This window comes from Capra hircus, chromosome 4, assembly GCF_001704415.2.
Source record: "Capra hircus breed San Clemente chromosome 4, ASM170441v1, whole genome shotgun sequence".
Lineage (NCBI taxonomy): Eukaryota > Metazoa > Chordata > Mammalia > Artiodactyla > Bovidae > Capra > Capra hircus.
Window position 1 is genome coordinate 7,281,659 of NC_030811.1, and position 7,446 is coordinate 7,289,104.

General features: G+C 46.5%; 1 pseudogene; it reads left to right on the top strand.

The window, feature by feature from the left end:
• On the top strand, nt 2,055-4,907 carry LOC102191609 (annotated as a pseudogene).

The window sequence follows — 7,446 nt, forward strand, 5'->3', positions numbered from 1 at the left end:
TCAAAGAACCAGCTTTTGGCTTTGTTGATTTTTGCTATGGTCTCTTGTTTCTCTTGCATTTATTTCTGCCCTAATTTTTAAGATTTCTTTCCTTCTACAAACCCTGGGGTTCTTAATTTCTTCCTTTTCTAGTTGCTTTAGGTGTAGAGTTAGGTTATTTATTTGACTTTTTTCTTGTTTCTTGAGGTAAGCCTGTATTGCTATGAACCTTCCCCTGAGCACTGCTTTTACAGTGTCCCACAAGTTTTGGGTTGTGGTGTTTTCATTTTCATTCATTTTTATGCATATTTTAATTTCTTTTTTGATTTCTTCTGGAATTTGTTGGTTATTCAGCAGCGTGTTGTTCAGCCTCCATATGTTGGCATTTTTAATAGTTTTTCTCCTGTAATTGAGATCTAATCTTACTGCGTTGTGGTCAGAAAATATGCTTGGAATGATTTCAATTTTTTTTGAATTTACCAAGGCTAGATTTATGGCCCAGGATGTGACCTATCTTGGAGAAGTTTCCATGTGTGCTTGAGAAAAAGGTGAAATTCATTGTTTTGGGGTGAAATGTCCTATAGATATCAATTAGGTCTAACTGGTCCATTATATCATTTAAAGTTTGTGTTTCCTCCGATGCTTTCCTAGAGTTCATAAAACGAAACCCTTTTTCCTGAGACATAAGTCTTCAAAGCTTCTTACTAAAAGAGGTCAAATGCAGAGGAAGACCTTATTTTATTTTATCGTGGTTAAAAAAAAAAACAAAAACAAAAAACCCTCACACTGTTTAACACTGGATTCACTATCTTGGCCATTTTGAAGTGTACAGCTCAGCAGCATCACGTGTCTTCTCCACGTTGTGTAGAGTTCCAGAACTTTTCCATCAGAAAACCTGAAGCCCCAGGCCCATTCGATGAGAATGCCCCTCCTCCAGCCCTAGATAACCACTTTCTACTTTCTGTGTCTATGATTTTGGACAACTTTGGATACTTCTTGAGACTGGAATCTGATGGTGTTTGTCCTCTGTGACTGACTTTTTCCGCTTAGCTTAACATCCTTGCAGTGAGAGGACTTTCAGTCACCGTGCAGAGACCCTTGAACTCACATTGCTACACCAGGCTGCAGTCCTTGAAATGTCTGAGGTGGGTTGAGCCTCCAGGGACCAACCCGTTGAAGGAGAAGCAGTGGGAACTGCACCAGGTTTGAGGGGCTGCTCTGTCCCCGTGGGGTCCCCCTCCCCTCTGGGCTGGTCTTCAAGTTCATTCTGCCACCAAGAGGGACACACCTTGGAGGGGAAACTGAAAAAGGCTCACCCATCCCCTATCCTACTTGTTTCTGTTCAGTTGCTCAGTGATGTCCAGGTCTTTGCAACCCCTTGGACTGCAGCACGCCAGGCCTCCCTGTCAATCACCAACTCCTGGAGTTCACTCACACTCAATGTCCATTTATTCAGTGATGCCATCCAACTTCCCCATCCTCTGTCATTCCCTTCTCCTCCTGCCCTTAGTCTTTCCCAGCATCAGGGTCTTTTCCAATGAGTCAGTTCTTCACATCATTTGGCCAAAGTACTGGAGATTCAACTTCAGCATCAGTCCATCCAATGAATATTCAGGGCTGACTTCCTTTAGGAGTGATTGATTGGATCTCTTTGCTGTCCAAGGGACTCTCAAGAGTCTTCTCCAGCACCACCCCTTAGTAAGGAGGACCCTCTTCCAAGAAGACTCTCTCCATCTCCATGGGGCACTGGGTCATTTCATATAAAATCAACTTATTAAAAACCATCAGGTAGAAGCCTGCCACTCGGTCAATCAACATCCCAGCTGTGTCACTATAGGAAGTGGCGGTCAGGTCATGGCAGGGTCACAGGCCTAATGGGATATCATGTCCCCAAAATTGAGAAGACGATGAACTGAGATGAAGAAAACTCCCTCCTTCTTAGATGAAACAGAAGCTGTGGAGAGCACTCCGAGGAAAACCAAAGCTTCAAATAATTCATCCATGATTTAGCAAGTTGGTTATTTGCTGAGCTGACCAGTTTGCAAAATGATCTTCAACACATCACTTCCTGGGGAATGGACCTCTTCAGGGAAGGTTCCTGGCTGGGCCCTGATCCAGGGAAGAATGGGACTTCTCTGCCCCCTAGTGGCCTTGGGGGTAATGACAAGGGCAGCAAAACCACTCCCCAGAAGGCGAGAGGAGACTGGGACGACAGAGGATGAGATGATTGGGTGGCATCACCGACTGGATGGACATGAGTTTGAGCAAGCTCCGGAAGTTGGTGAAGGACAGGGAAGCCTGGCCTGCTGCAGTCCATGGGGTCACAAAGAGTCTGACACCTCTTAGTGAATGAACAACAGTGATGAGGAGGCTGCCTTAAGGGGTGGGCAAAACCCACCTTTCATTTCCCTCTTGAAGGCCTGGCTGGGAAGAGTCAGGCAGTTTTAAGCAGAGTCCTATTAGGTTTCTTTGCCTGGCTCTTAGATCCTGCTTCAAACTGACTGTTCTGAGGCCTGTTGGGAGAAGTGTCAACTGGAGATGGTCAACTGGAGGGCTTTTCCGGTGTCTTCTCTTCCTAGGCCATTGCAGCAGGCATTGGGGCCATTGTCCAGGAGAAGCGCTGGGGCAAACTCTCAGTGAGTCAGGCATCCTCTGCCCCACCTTGTCCTCTGTCCCCCTACGACATCTGTTTTCGTGCTCTATTTTTCTGTCTTCACTCCTTTGGTTTCAAATATCCTAAGATCTTTCCTGGAGGGGTAGGGAGGGTTTATCCCGGGCCAGGAAGCTGGGGAAGAGGAGGTTGGTTTGAGGCCGGGACCCCACGGCTCTGCCATCCATGGAGGGGGACCGCCTCTTGAACCTCTCTCTTCTAGGGCTGCGCATCAGGTCTGCTCACCCTGGCTGGCATCGCCACGGCCGTGGCCACTGTCGTCTTCTGTGTGAATAGCTTTATCTGGCAAGGTGATGGCTTCTATGACATCAGCTCCGTGTGTGATTCCTTAGTCCCGGTCACCCCCACCTCTTGGTACCAGTGAAGAAGTTCCTATTCATCGTGGGAGGAGGAGGACTGCAGAAGATACATGCAAATGCTGATGGTGAGAAAGGAGAGTCAGTCTCCCAAGAACACATCACAGCTGTAAATTGCGGGACTGGGGCACCAGAGGGCAGAGATGGAGGCCCTCTGAGCGTGGACCTCATCTGACATTGTTGGTTCAGGAGGTTTTAACTTAAACTGAAGACACCATTCAGATATCTGGGCATGATCATGCCCTAAATCAAAGGGGATGAGGAGCAAAGACGAGGCAGGATATCCTGAGCCACCCTTCTGTCTTTCCTGGTGTGTGACTGCTATCGCTCATCCACTGCTGGGTAACACATGGCCCTCAAATGCAGTGACTTAACACTGCAGTTGGTTAGTATGTCTCACATTCTGTGGGTTGACTAGGCTCACAAGGGCACTCCTCACTTGGGTTTTCTCAGGCAGTTGCAGTCATGGGTCAGTTGGGTGTGAAGTCATCCAGGAGTTTGATTGGCTGGACTGCCAAGATGGCGCACTCACATGTCAGGGGGCTCAGCTGGGGAGTACCAGCCAGGGAGGCTACAATGGCTTCTCCATGTGGCTTGGGCAACCGGGTCACAATAGGCAGCATCCCACTGTGAGCATTTTAAGATGTAGGCAATGGAAGCTGCCAGGCCCTAGTGTCACTTCCACTGTATGTTGTTGATCAAAGCATTCCCAGGCTTTGATTCCAGATTCCAGGGGTTGAGCAATAGTTTCCACCTCTTCACAGGGTGTGATAAGGTCACCCTGCAGACAAGCAAATAGGATGGAGACTGGCTGCCCCTGTGGTTGGAAAATGCAGTCTGCTTCTGGGTGAGAAGGAGTTAGTTGAACAGACTCTGATACCTCCTAGCAAGATGAGAGTAACAGAGGAATCACAGGAGCTGACTCCTGACTGTAACTTTTTTTTCCCCTTTATCTTCAGGATTTGTTCCTAGGAATCTGTGCTCTGCTCCTGACTATCTGTGCTCTGCAGGTCATTGTGTCCTTGGCTTCCCTAGGCATGGGTCTTCGAAGCTTCTGTGGCCAGAGCTCCCGGGCCTTGGTAAGCTGTTAGGGAGAAAGATCTCCTGGAGCAGGAAGTGGAACCCACTCCAGTATTCTTGTCTGGAGAATCCCAGAGACAGAGGAGCCCGGTGGGCTACAGTCCACTGGGTCACAGAGAGTCAGACACGACTGAAGCGACTGAGCACACATATCATGCAGGGAAAGGGCGGGTCTGGCCGGTGCAGCTCTAGGGAAGGACAGCGGGGCAGGAACACGGCTGAGCCGAGGTCATGCCCCCCTCACTCAGCCTTTGCCTGTGCTGGGCTCTGCCCTTTGCTGTCTGGGGAAGGTGACCCCATCACTTTGTCCTGGGTTAATATCTGCCTCCCCTACTTCTTTGCACTCAGTTCCCCACTTTCTCTCTTTTCTGGCCTAGATCTTGTCTAGCTCCCCTTCTTCCATCAGCTTTTCCTTCCCTTCTTCTTTCCTTTGCCTGATTGCCAAATGGAGCTGACTCTGTCCCATCCTTTTCCTCCCAAGGATTGATATTCTTCCTGTTTTGTTTTGTTTTGTTTTGTTTTCAGCAGGATGAGGAAGGGTCAGAGAGGAATCTGCTGGGGGAGAATTCAGTGCCCCCCTCCCCTTCCAAGGAGAAGACCACGGCTGTCATTGTACTGTGAGCAGCCAGAGACCCTTGCCTGGGCTCTGCATGTCCCTCCCGAGTCACCCAGCATCCCTCACCGCCCAGTCCCACAGACTTGCTTCCACTTTTCTTCTCCCCACCCTCACCCACTGTGGCCACTCCAGGGTCTTCCATTCAGCAAACAGGTATTGTCATGTTACCCCCAGTGCTGATTAAACAGAAGCAACCCCAAAAAAATGATTTTGTGCAGAAAAGATGTAGTCTTCTTTTGTTAATATACCTGGTGCATTGATACTCATGAAATTAAATGAGAATTACATATGAGATCCAACCAGTCTGTCCTAAAGGAAATCAGTCCTGAATGTTCATTGGAAGGAATGATGCTGAAGCTGAAACTGCAATACTTTGGCCACCTGATGAATAGAATTGACTCATTGGAAAAGACCCTGATGCTGGGAAAGACTGAAGGCAGGAGGAGAAGGGGGCGACAGAGGATGAGATGGCTGGATGGCATCGCTGACTCAATGGACATGAGTTTGAGTAAGCTCCAAGTGTTGGTGATGGACAGGGAGGCCTGGCATGCTGCAGTCCATGGGGTAGCAAAGAGTCAGACATGACTGAGTGAACTGACTGACTGACGTATCATATAAGACTAAATTTTTGTTCTGCTCTATATCCCAAGTGCAAAAACTCCTTTTGACGATTTCCTTCTGTTCAAAGTAAAGTAAAAATAGCTATCATAGGCTTAGGATCTTTTTACCTATTGTCATCAAGCATCTATAACGGATCTGTGGGCTTTACGGAGCCAGCGAGACATGGACCAAGATCATTGCCTTCCTCCCTCCCATTCCTCCTGCCCTTCCTCTCCCTCCCCCTCTGTATTTTTACTTTCTTTCATTCCTCCTTCCCTCCCTTCCTTCTTTTCTTTCTTCTCTGTCTCCTCCATCTCTTTCTTACTCTCTTCTTTTTTGCAGTAATTACTGTTGGTTCTCTCACTACACACACACACACCCCACACACACATACACCTGTTATTCACCTCTCATGGTAAATGATATGACCGATAAGGTTTTTACTTTTAAAATTTTCTATGTACAATATAAATATATAGATATAAGCATTTCTGTTATGGAACCAGATTCATTTGGCCAATACACAGCAAGCATCACCAAATGCCAAGATGCTGAGGTTTGCATCTGAGAAGGCATTTATATGAGACAGCCAAGTGAGGAGACGGGAGAATGAATCTCAAATATGCCTCCTGAAGGCAAGGGGCTTGGAGTCTTTGTGGGGTAGAGAAGCAGGGTGGTCTTAGGTGTGGAGCAAGGTGACTGGAAGTGGGGAAAGGTGAGGTAGCTGGCACTCTGTACCAGCGTGTCTGATTTATGGGCATCGTCACGGGATGCATGTCCAAAAATGGAGGCACTAGCATGACCAGAGGGTGGAGTGTTCTGATGTCAAAAGGTCATTCACTGGACCCCCATGCAGGCTGAATTTTAGGGTTGGTGGTCCCAATCTGTCTTAGCCACCTTGAACTGGACAGGGGCTGACTCCAAGTCCTGGAAAACAACCTATGCCATTGTTGCTACAAGCTTCCCTTGTGGCTCAGACAGTAAAGAATCTGCCTGCTGTGTAGGAGACCTGGGTTCGATCTCTGGGTCAGGAAGATCCCCTGGAGAAGGAAATGGCCACCCACTCCAGTATTCTTGCCTGGAGAATTCCATGGACAGAGGAGCCTGGTGGGCTATAGTCTATGGGGTCACAAAGAGTCAGACACGACTGAAGCAACTTAGCAGCAGGAGCAGCATAGTTGATTTATAATGTATTAGATTCAGGGTTTTTTGGAGTATTTTCAGTAAACTTGATTTTTTAAAAGTTTAATTTTTATTTTATTTAAATTTTAAATTTTATATTGGAGTATAGTTGATTTATTAAGTCTAATGATTTTGAGATTCATCCATGTTGTTGTGCATCAGTAGCTCATTTCTTTTTATTTAGAAGTTACATTCCACTGTGTGGATATACCACAGTTTCTTCATCTGATCACCTGTTGATGGATATTTGAGTTGTTCCTGGTTTTGGACCACCGCAGGTAAAGCATCTGTAAATAGTCAGGAGGTACAGGTCTCTATGGACACATTCTTTCTTTTCTCTTGGGAAATACCTAGGAATGAGATGGCTGAAAGATCACGGTCTATGGTTACTTTTTTTTTTAATTATTTTTTTTAAATTTTAATTTTACTTTATTTTACTTTACAATACTGTATTGGTATTGCCATACATTGACATGAATCCACCACGGGTGTATACAAGCTCCCAATCCTGAATCCCCCTCCCACCTCCCACCCCATATCATCTCTCTGGATCATCCCCATGCACCAGCCCCAAGCATCCTGTATCCTGTATCAAACATAGATTGGCACTTTGTTTCTTACATGGTAGTATACATGTTTCAATGCCATTCTCCTAAATCATCCCACCCTCTCCCTCTCCCTCAGAGTCCAAACGTCAGTTTTTACATCTGTGTCTCTTTTGCTGTCTCGCATATAGGGTCATCATTACCATCTTTCTAAATTCCGTATATATGTGTCAGTATACTGTATTGGTGTTTTTCTTTCTGGCTTACTTCACTCTGTATAATTGGCTCCAGATTCATCCACCTCATTAGAACTGATTCAAATATATTCTTTCTAATGGCTGAGTAGCACTCCATTGTGCATATGTACCACAGCTTTCTTATCCATTCATCTCCTGATGGACATCTAGGTTGTTTCTA